This window comes from Megalopta genalis, chromosome 3, assembly GCF_051020955.1.
Source record: "Megalopta genalis isolate 19385.01 chromosome 3, iyMegGena1_principal, whole genome shotgun sequence".
Classification (NCBI taxonomy): Eukaryota; Metazoa; Arthropoda; class Insecta; order Hymenoptera; family Halictidae; genus Megalopta; species Megalopta genalis.
In genome coordinates, this window is record NC_135015.1 from 1,897,062 (window position 1) to 1,909,410 (window position 12,349).

The window sequence follows — 12,349 nt, forward strand, 5'->3', positions numbered from 1 at the left end:
GCTTGAATAATAAAAGCATGCGCGAACGCGGCCGAACCGCACGCGCGCTCGTGCTCGCGCAATGATAGTGTTTTAGATACGCACGAAATTCGATTATGAGAAACGTTTCCGGGGGCTAAAGGATAAAAAGGTATTCCGCGTCGCCACTTGAAAATGAGTTCGCGTTCAATTAAAGCGACTCGACCAATTTGCCGATGCGGGAGCACCCGTTATTTACCGAACGATAATTAACGATCGAGTCGTTAATCGTGTCTATTTGATCGCGTCTATGCGAAGTGCCCGGGCGCACGCGTGTGCTCTCGCAAATTTATCAAAATGTCGGTGAACGTTCGCATCCAATAAGTGGATTCTATAACGATCCGCCGGTTATCCCTCTCTCTCTCTCTCTCTCTCTCTCTCTCTCTCTCTCTCTCTCTCGCTCCGTCTCCCTCTCCTGTTCCTCTCATTATCCGGGAACTTTAAAAACCGGTCGATTTGATATCGTCCAATGTACAAATTCAATTATACCGATGAAGCATTATTGCGAGGGAAACGATCAACTGTATGGAAATTGAGTGTTACAGTATTACGTTGCGATACTGCGTTACGATCCCATCGATTCGCACGCGTGTTTAGAGCAGAATGAAGAGTGTTTTTGAAATTCGTTTCGTGGATTTCGCGAAATTTCGATCCGCAACATTCTCGCTCGGTAAAAAATGTTGGAGGATAATCACGTGGAGAGGACCTTAAGGGACCTCGAAAGGGCTGCATCTCCGAATCCAAAAAGTTCAAAAACTAAACCACCTCAAACAGACCCTAATGCTCTCAAAGAAGCTATCTGAAACGAGAATTTGAAACTCTGGTACACACTTGCGAGAGACCTCAAAGTTTCGTGGCCAGAGCGCGTTTTAAAAAGGACTCAGATTCTGTTGGTAGACCCAACTCAAAAAACATCAAAGCTTTGAGGTGAGCGTAGGCTTCTATCGCCATTAAGTCCTAAGATTCCTTAGTACTATGAGAGTCTTGCCACTAAACTTATATGTATTCTTGCTTATATTCTTCCTTATATACGAACTTGTGATTAGTGTTATTCATTTGAATCGCTTTTTCACTTTTGTGTTAATATACAGGGTGTCCCAGCATTCGTGGCACAACTGAAAAAAAAAGAATTTCATTTCTTCATACTCGATCATAAGAAGATCGATGCTTGCTCCGATCTTTCGGATAATCTACTGGGACTCTGTGTATCAAATATAAGAGTCCAGCATATTTCTAACGCGTTGTGTTTATAAAGACTAGGAGAGAATGTGCTATCGGTCGGCCGGGATAGCTTAATCGATTAAAGCAGTCGCCCGGCAAGCGGTGAAAGATCTGGGTTCGAATCGCGGTCCCGATTTATCCGATCGGTCGACTCTATTCATTTTCACCTACATAAAATAACTGAGAGAAATTGTAAAATTGTAAGCCACGTAAAGAAAATTTTGTTTTACGCGAATGATTACAATCTAATTACGATATTAGCGCACTTGCACCTTCGTTTATTTATACCACGAATTTTTCGTTTCTTGGGAAAGCATCGTAGCTCTTGATTTTTGTAACAAAGATAACTATTACCATTACACCATTTTATTCCATAGCAAACCTTGACTCAATAATATTTCATTATATAATTTTGCGCGTTGCACACCGGACGTGGAACGCAGCTAATTAGAGACAGTCGAACATACTTAGATTGAATTAACCTAATTTATCGTTCCACGCGATTTTCCGCGCAATTATTTCACATCCCTGATATTAACTGATTTAAGAAGGAACTGCTCGTTCGTAGGAACATTAATTAGTAATTTGAAAATTCCCAACACGTGATGCACTGCGTAGAATCGTTGATGCGTCACAACGCATAAACGAAGCTAGCGCATTCATTTAATTCCCATTTAATTAGCACTCGATCACGAGGGATTACTGATCTTTCTACGAGTTAAATAGGGATTATTGCAATCTTCTTTGAGAAATGCGGCGCGGGACATACGAGCAGTGCAAGAACGCTGCCAAGACCAGTGGAAACTGGCAACATATGCTCAGACAGGGTCGCCGCGAACGCGACCCGTATATATTAGAGACGACATCGGTGTTTTCCGGCGAGCTGGTTAACCGCACTCGTTAAACGCCCCATAACGCACCGGCTCCATAACATCCGCGACGCGCTGTTCGTCGAATTACAACGTTTACGCGCCTGGAATTACTCTTTTTCATTCCTCCCCCGTACGAATCTCGAAAACCGTTCTCAAAAATCAATACCGTCACGATATGGAAAAACATTTCTTGATCATTTAAAAATGGTGAAAATATCCGCGATGTTGTTCATCGAATTACAACGTTTACGCGCCTCGAGTTACTGAATTTCATTTTTCACCTATCGAGGCTCGAATACCGTTCCCAAAAAATTAATATGAAACGCTACGATCTGAAAAAGATTTTCGGTCAATTTTATATAATAATAACAGGATTATATTGTTCCTCCCGTTTTGAAGCTTGCGAAGCGCAGGAACCATCCCCCAAAAATAATCCCTACAAAACATCTCGATCGAAAGAATTCCACAAAGGTGTGAACATTATTGCTTCTTGAAAGAGTCGCATAAAGCTAAAGTAATTTAGTTATCGACGCAAAAATGCGAAATTCGAATCCATTGGGTCGTTCGGAAAGTTGTTTCGTTCACGAGGAAATGAGAGATTAACCTTTTAGGCACGACGCGCCACTATAGTGGCTTCCTCGGATGTCATCTTTCAGAACGACGCGCCGCTATATAGTGGCTTTCGCGGACGTCATCTCTCTGAACGATGCGCTACTATAGTGGCTTACTCTAGTAGCTCACTCGCTCATCGTTTGAATCAAACAATCGTCTTCATATGCATTGTTTCACACTTCTTTTGTCTTCGCATCGATTTACAACAGTCTTAACGATATACAGACAGAATATACAGTATCAGACTTTGTACAGTACATATCAGACTCTGCCGTCCAGAGAAATAGCCTCGCGCAGAATTCAGCCGTACCTAAAAGGTTATGTTTGAATTTTCAGAGTAAGAAAAGAAGTGTTTTCGAATCAGAAATTTTTCTGGAAAACGAGACAACTTTCCGGAGTATTCAATACCACAGTTGTTACTCCATCTTAGTCCCATAGATTCCAACGAAATTCAGTTTCGAAAATACGATGACAAAAATTAATGTTTAACGACAAAAGATAGCCAGCCACCGCGTTAAATACTCGTAGGTCGTAGAGAAATATTGTCGAATGAATGTTGAAGACATGAATAATACCAACATTGTAGACGCTCGATTCCCTGCAACCGAGTGTTAATTTAAAAGGTATTGGTGGAATCAAACGGCATTTTACGTTACGCGTGAAAGGAACGAGCGGCGCTCAACAACAAAACGGGAGATCGATACGGCGAATCGGTCTGCTAGCGGCTGAGCGGTTCGAAAGACTAGCTCAACAGCTCATAAAAGGGCGGCCGCGGGAAATATATATCGACATTGAAAAGTTTGTCGAACAAGCCCGGCGACATGTTGCTCGGATAGCACCATAACTTAACGCCGGCGTCGATATGGGAGACGATCTGCCGCGTTTCTCCCCCTCCCGGTTTCCGTTCTCCCGATTCTGTTCACATTTCAGCCTCGTCCCTTCATAAGGTACACCTACGGCTGTGCGAACTTAAGAGCAGCCCGACGTAGTATTTTTGCGCGCGGTGAAACGATAAAAATGTGTCGGACCGATTTACAGGCCGCCCTCGACAAATGCCACGTGGAACTTCGGCTACAGGGGTTACCGGGAGCAGAAAAAATATAAGAACAGGAAAAGGATCACCGGAACGGCGGAGATTAACGGCCGACCCGGCAACTATACGACAGCTGAGATTGCACGAGAGTCCCGAACTATGATCTTAAGCTGAGTAATAAAAACGGCGCAATGGATCTAGCCGAATACTTTTCCGAGTTAGTTAACCCTTCGTCGTGCCTAGCGCTCCATTGCGCTCGGAATCTTAATGTCTGCCGCCAAACTGAACACTCCGAAATGCTCTTGCTTTATTCGAATTGATATAATGGAATCTGTATTACGTACTGCGATTTAAACACTAGAATCAGATAAAAAATTATTTCAATGATAGATTTTGTGGTTTATTATTCTCTTCGGTCGGGCATAAAGCTCCGCTCGGGCTCGATAAATTTAAGCGTGCTATCCCGTGGTCGTCCTATCCCAGCATTGTTACTTTAAATGGGAACAGAAAAGGGTTAAACACGCGACAGAATAATTTAATTGAACAATGATACACCAAATGCGAAAGCTTCTTGAAAAAATATTGCAGTAGGACTTGTTTCCCACTATGGTCTGAATCTTTTATGAAATTGTAGATAGAATATTTGTAGATATTTTTATAGATATAATATACATCGCGACTGGAAATGTTAGAAACTATATGTTCAATAGAATAATCTGCCAATAGCCAGCAGAATATTTATAGTGAAGAACTATAGTTGTCTAGTGTAGAAGAACTGTCAATTCCAGGTACAGAAAGGTATGATAGCAAAAATAGATCGATTCAAAATGATATAGCCTGATATTTTTCAAAGTATATATAATAAGTATAATGGATACAACAAGTTAACTTTGATAGTGATTTATTAGCAAAATAATCGTTGCAAATGCTAGGAGATAAGTTCTCTGTATCATGTGATCACTACATCTAAAAAGTTACAAAATTATAACTGTCAAATCATCTAGCAGCATTACATTTGTAGCAAGAGACAGTACAAAAAAGTAAGCAATCATTTCTGATTGCTTATGAATTGTTCTGTAATTGAAGATATCCATACATCAATGCACCATATATAGGTGATTAGTGAACAACAGAAAAGATTTTTTACTTACTTAAAAGTGGGTTTTGCTCTGAGCATCAAATTCAAGCCAGTAATTACATCAGAAGTTGCTCCAAACGATAGCAAATTTAACCCTTTGCACTCGAGTGGCGACTCTGAGGCACCATTAGAATTGATGATGTCACGTTCTAAAATAATTTTTACATAAGCAAAGTTTACAAAGAGCGTAACCGTTGTACGAGTCACAAGAGTCAATTTCACATGCACAAGATGCACTTTTTCATGTGAAATAAAAATAGTATAAGTCAGAAGAATTATTTTAGATTTACGGTTGAAATAGCTTCGAGTGCAAAGGGTTAAGGATTGAAATTGTGAAATTACGTTTTTCTCTATGTTAATTATCAATGATTTACATCTACTACATACAATACCGTATATTTTAATTAAAATAGGCTCCAAGATCAGATTAGGATCAATTAACTTCAATATCTGGGTCTACTATTGTGGGTAACAATTACACATTACGTTCTAAACATTACATTGATCAAATCCGAAATGCATTCGCATTACATGAATACTATCAAATATTTTGTGCATGTACAATTATTAATAAAAAGTGAAAGTGGATCAAGATTGTAGCTCGTTGCTCTTACAATAATTGTATACCTTTGATGAAAACCGATCCTCGACAAACTAATTCGCCCAATTTCCAACCGTCACGTCGGCGATGCATTATCGTCCACATAAAAAAGATATCGACATACTGCAACAGATTAATATTCCAAATAGCAACACAATAAATCCTCGATTAACTGGTTCGACATTATCAGAATCCTCTATTGTCCAAGTATATATCACATGCAATCAGTTCAATCTAAGACGATTCATATGCAAAACGATTTACTATTTACAAATCAAGAAAGATAAAACCTGGCATTGTGATTAAGTAACCGAGGTTCCACTACGTATCAAGTGATGCAGGCATGTCTTACAACTATTCCATTGCATCCGGTCTTAATAATCCTGTATTCGCACTCTTCAAAAGGTATAAGTAGCACACTCGATCAAAATTTCTCGTCCACGGCAGTATCGGCTTCCTTTTCACCGGTGTTTCCACGATAACACGCTTCACTAATAACCTGGATTATGTAAGAAGAAGGTGTTTCCGTTACAAAGAAACAAGAATTCGTTCGGCCGCCTTACTGTCCGAACAGTCGAACAAATTTCTGACCAGCTTACTCGGTAGAACCGGATCGAAGCCGAGCGTAGAATTCAGCCAGTTCGAGTAGAGAGTGCATCCACACCGTCAAAGTTCATCGAAGACGACAAGCGAAGCGACGATCGGCTGAAACGAGTTCACCGTGGAGCATTCTAGCTACGTACAGCCCTGGCAACGGTTGTAGGCTGGGGTCGGTGCAATTAAGGGTATTAATTAGCGGGTACTTCATACCCCCTCGCTCCTCTCCCGGCCAAGCCCGCCCGCCCCGTTCCCCTTTCCCGGACCGAGCCCTCCCGGCCCCCGTGCCCCTGCCCCATCCGCACCCGTCCTCCACCGGCTTTCCTGTACGTCGACCGACCCTCTTCTCTGCACCCCTCCTCGTACCGCTAAAGTGCACCGCACCGCACCACTGACAGAGCAATACGGACAAGAGGTATATAGCTAATTACATGATTTTATGGCGGTGTCCGGGGAGTGGGGCGGAAAGGACGACGGTGGGGGGCAGCTGGGGGGGACGATTGTGGGGGTGTGGAGCGGTGGCGGCACAGGAACACTCAGAGACGCTCATGACGTCAGTGGCGAGCGGCGCAAACCGAGCTTCCGGCGCGGCGTCGGGGTAGAATCGAATAGGGTAGAAGGGTTGTTGCGGAATTTCTTTCCCCTCCCTCCTCCTCCTGCTCATTTTCCTTTTTTGTTTAACCCTACCCCCTGGTTTCCCCATCTTTTTGCTCTCTTTCTCGCCGGGCTTTCTCTTTCCGCGACGCGAGAGAGTCGGCAGCGTCGGTGTACTTTGTTAATTGAGACACGCATTTGATTCTTCGGCGCGCGCGCGCCTGTGATGTCGGGACCGCCGCCGTCGCCGCCGCCGCCGCGGCGCGGAAAAACGGTATCGCTCGATGAAAGCGGCTCGCTGCCGGTAATTACGGGTACCAATGTTCCCGTCTGTAACGGCCGCTTCTGTGCGCCCGACGACGCAGCACAACCGTTTCTTAAAAGTCTGCTAGACATAGTTCTCGCTAGATAGTGTAGCGGAGCCGATTACTGTGGGACGGCCAATTGCTGTTCCTCTGGTTCGTTTTTAGACGGAGAAGATAAATTAAATCTTTTTGTCCTTTAGTTCTGTTCATTTTTGGATAGAAAAGTTTAATATACTTCGTTCAGTAAATATCAAGTTGATTATACCCGAAAATAAACCAAAGGCACGGTAATTGGTCACCGCACAGTAACCGGCACCACCGCCCCGCGAAAGCCGATGGGAGGAATTAATCGAAGATGACCGCGCGGCGAGTGTAGTAACTGGTTCAGCCAACTCGTGCCGAAGGAGACGAGCGATCTCGTCGCGATGTCGTGGCCGCCATCCATCGGTATCCGTCGGATGAGCCCGCAAAGCCGCGATCAGGCCACGGCACATTGGGGATGAGTTAGATATTCATGTATTTAAATTTATTTATTGGCAGGATTTTTGCTCTCCCGAGAGTGTCGCCGGGAGGAGGGGGGGGGGGGATCGTCGGCCTTCCCCTAGTCTCCCCTGGCCGCCCATCTTACAGCCGACTGTTAAAACCTTTGCCGCTCGACAAGCCCTTCTGGGTAATTTTCCCGCTTAAAGAGATCTCGGCCAATTACGCGGCCTGTCCGACGGGCGTTGAATTTTAATTGGAAAAGAGGAAAGTAGAAATCCTCCTTGCCGGCTCTATCGGCGCAACCATGGCCCCGGTCTCTTAGCAGTGTGGGTGGAGGAACGCTTCCCACGCGCGCCGACACCGTTTGCTTCCCGTGTAGAACCGATTCAACGGTGTACACGATCCTGGAGGAACTCCGGCGCGACGGAACGCGGAACAGGAATTCCGAGGATCCCGTGTCCCCGCCAGCTCTTTCCCAGCATTACCGGGAATTCCAAATGAGAGGACTTCGCTGAGCTGACCCGTGCCGGCCGACCGGCCGTTAAGTTTCGCGATTAATCGCCGCGCGCTGAATATTTTACGCAAATCGCGGTATTAGCTATTCAGAGTTATTAGCGTGGGGATTTCATTCATTTTTGTTGGCCCCTATGTTTCTTGGAACGGATTGGCTAGCGTCGGTAGCCGCTCTAATTTTTATCGTTCGATGCGGTTTCTACCTTTGTGGTTCAAAGCGTTTCCTCCCACCAAGTTATTTCAGAATTTGCTACAATATTTTTACGATGCTCGTTGCCGCCTGTGGTGGACAGACATCGAAAAATTGTTGCTCGAGATCGAACCAATTGTTCGCTGATATCGTCAATCGACAAACAATTGTTACGAATCCCGACAAAATTGTTACGATTAAATGAACATCTGAAACTAATTATTAGAAAACCAGCTCATTTGTTCAATATACATTGTTATTTGTTGACGAGTATTAAAGAGTGTTTGTCGTACCCTAAATGTGGAGAATTCGAACAAAAGCATGAATAATTTTTATTTACGATTAAGAGAATTTACAATTTACGACTAAAAATGTTGCGCAGTTTGTTATTATTCTGTATATAATTTTTTGCAACAAACTGCTACATGAATGTTATCTATCCTTACGGATGAAAAAGGAAATCCAATCAAGAATTTCTGACGATCTGCAAATCGTCATAAGTGAATCTGACAATACCGAAATAGAAAATATTGAATCAGATTAATTGCAACATATTTGTAAAATTTCATTACTAATTTTATATTTTACAAATATATATCAACATTCGGATATTTATGAATGTATTCTGATTTTTGTCCACTGTGCGATAATGTGCAATGATAGTAGTAATGAAGTTTCCTTCCCCAGCGATTTGAAATGGAGAACCAAGAGAAGTCGACTTCCAAATCGAGATCCTAGTTTTCGGTCAACAATACTTGTTGCCAAAAAGATGATCAGCAGATCGATGATAGCCGTAAAAGAAAACACACATATAAATAATTCGATATTCGGTTAGATTTATAGTTAATTATGAATACAAAACTTAATTTGATAGTTCTTCTATGATTTAATAAATAAATGTGTTCACCGACAAGGAGGTCTAGAAACGTTCACAATATCAGAGAAAATCGTAACAATATTATACAATAATTCCGTCGTATTCTCGTTTGTGACTTTAACGAAAATAATGTAAACCGGTAAAATAGATATTATTAGATATTGTAGATATTATTATTAATGCAACAATCAATGTGTCGAGACTGGCCCGATATAGAACCGAGAAATGCTAATAGTTTGGTAACTGATATTATGTCTGAAACTTATATGGTTTGCAAACGTTTGCGTATTTGTGCTGGGTAACTATAGTGGTCTCTGAAGACCGATACGCTTTTCTTTAAACATTTCCGACCGAAGCTATGAAACAGTACGTACAGAAAAGCATATAAATATTCCGAAGAAAAATTTGAAATCAGTGCTTTTTGTGAAACAAAATAGATAGATCAAACACTTTATTATTATATAAGAAACATTACGAAACTGACTTCTATATTATTTGGTTGAAATATAAAAATTGCATTTTAATGCTGGACATCTTGTGGACCAATTTTTAATCAATTTCGGGAACGTTTCAATTCACGGGAATAAATTTTATAGAACAATAATAAAGAATAATAATAGCGTAAATGGAATAGAATAGCGAATAGAATAATAGCGAATGGAATAATAGCGTAATAAATGGTTTACGAATCGGACGTCATAGTAATTATGTTATTTCTAACAACGTAACAGGAGAACGTGCCAAAAAAGTGAATTGGTATTAAATCAAGAATGTACTAAATTAAAAAGACCTAAATGTAACTAGTACTTCAAATTATTATTTGTGACATTGTCCATTCACATTGTCCATAATATCAGTATCGCCGAAAAAAAGGAGAAGCTTATAAAAGAAATTGAAGTATTCAAATTGCAATTTTATTGTATAACTAGATTTTTGGTCGTGTCTAAATATTTTGCATCCAATGCATTTCCGTCTCAAACATTTCTTTATTGAACAACAAACGACTGAAATATCATGGCAACCGAATAACCAATACAATATCGCGCGAGAAAAGGAAAACCAATTTAAATCAACTGTATAATTGAAATGAACGTCGAGCTCAGGAACGATTTTAAAATGGATTCGGTCGGAGCAAGGCACGGGTGCTGCCACGTCGCGGAGGAACAATAAACCATCTAGCCACCCCCTCACCACCCCCGTAATCAATTTCCTAAAGTATCCACATACGATCACGATCTTCCTTAGAAGAAACTGGCTTGTTTCTTAGCTGAGCAAACCCGTTATCCTCTCTATCGATCACGCGGAAAATCAATTAAAAAGAAATCGACTCAAGAATTCCGTCGATTGAATTGTCGCGAGCCGACTAGCTCAAGAAAATCTTTCGAAATCCGAACCGTTTTTTTTTTTGCGGAGTCCGGCAATATCAACACGATTATTTTCACTCCATCGTTTTCTCCCGCTTCTGGTGCATCATTCTTTCATACTCGCTACGCAAACAGAGAAGGGTTTATGACCGGAAACGCGTGCGTCCGTGCGCCACCCTATATTACGAAAGTTTTTCGACGCTCTCTCGTCGACTCGCGCGAGTACGTGCGAAAGCGATCGCGCGTTCTCCCCGGCGCGTGGGCTAATAAGTATCGAGAAACACGGGGTCGAAGTAACTTTTAAGAACTCCGAGACCTGCGAAAAAGAGGGGCGTGGGAGCGGGGCTGGGTTTCCAGGTTTCCTCAGGGTTACAACTCGGCGAGGCTCGCAGAGGGGTGAGGAACAGCGGCGAGGCGGCAGTACTTTATGAACACGCTTCACATAAATTGTCGTAGCTCTTTAAGAAATTGGAAAAAGGCGCGAGATCCTTGGTGGAACAGCTTGCGTCGAGAGTGGCTCGAGAACTTTTTGAACTGTTGTAGGACACCGAGCAGAAGGGAAAGCGAAAGAGGAATGAGGGATGCTCGCGTGTATCTGTATGCATGTTTCTGTGTGTGAGCACGTTGTACGTGCGCTGACGTGCCCTTCGAAAGAATCTGTATAGCAGACTGAAAAGACAGAGAGTGAGAGAAACAGGGGGTTTGAAACGAGAGAATAAAAAGTGACAAGGTTCTCTCCTGGATTTACGTAACGCCGCGAACGTATCCATAGCCTTCGAGGACAGAGAAAATGCTCGATGCTTATCAGAGATATTTCCATCTGGGCTGAGCATTCCACGCCGAGGCGATTACGAAACGCCAAGGAATAATTCGAATTCTGTGCGGACTGTGCACTGTTCTTGACAAATAATTAATCGTGTCGCTGTGCTCGCGCGCTGGATTACGAGTTTTTGGACGAAACGATCGGAGGAAATTGTTTGACGAAAGATCTTTCTATGAAGGAATATTAGACTGCTGATTTTATGCATTCATGGCAAAAGTGAATAGGTGACATAAAAAAGCTGTAAACTTATTTGTAGAATTTGAGCACACTATGTTACACAAAGTTTCATTCGTTAAAGTCTCATTGTAAGAAAATATTCATTTTTATTTCTTTTCTGTTGCTGATAATAGACTTGGAAAATTTCCATTTGATGCAAACTGTCTGTATTAATTATATAGTCGCTATATTCTCTAATCACTTGACCTCTCTAGTAGTTGAAATATAAGTACAGATGTATTTTGTTCAAGAGATGTTTTCATTTGTTTAAAGGGTTCGTAGTTTTTTAATTTTACAAATTATGGTATTTATTCGTACAATGTTTGTAATGCTTATTAATAGCCAGTAAATCTTCAATATAAATCAGATCTGTGTTACCCAGGACACATAGAAGGAATGTGTGGCAAAAAGATCTTTTTCTGCTAGGAATATTTTTCGGCTATAAAAATGAATTACAGAGAGAAATATAAATGAAGAGAAATTGCAGAATAAATTCAAGAGATCATATAATATCTGTCAAAATAAATAAATTGTTTGTCGTTTAAATATATTTAACTACTGACATGTACCTAATAAAATACATGCATTTCAAATTATGTTTATTTTAAATAACATTTCAATTTGGAGTTCAATTATTTTCGATCTTTTGTTACAATATTTTTAATATTATTTTAAATAATCTCCCACATCAAATCAAATATTTTGTTACCACACTCGCACTCTTAATTTACACATGTCGTATCAATACGGTACATATTGTTTTTAAAACAGTATTTTATAAAAAAAAGATATCGAGCATATACTCCACGATGACGTACTGTAAAAGTCAAATGAAAAATACTACATGATATTTACAACAAAGTTTTACACGCATTATGGCAAGAATTCACCT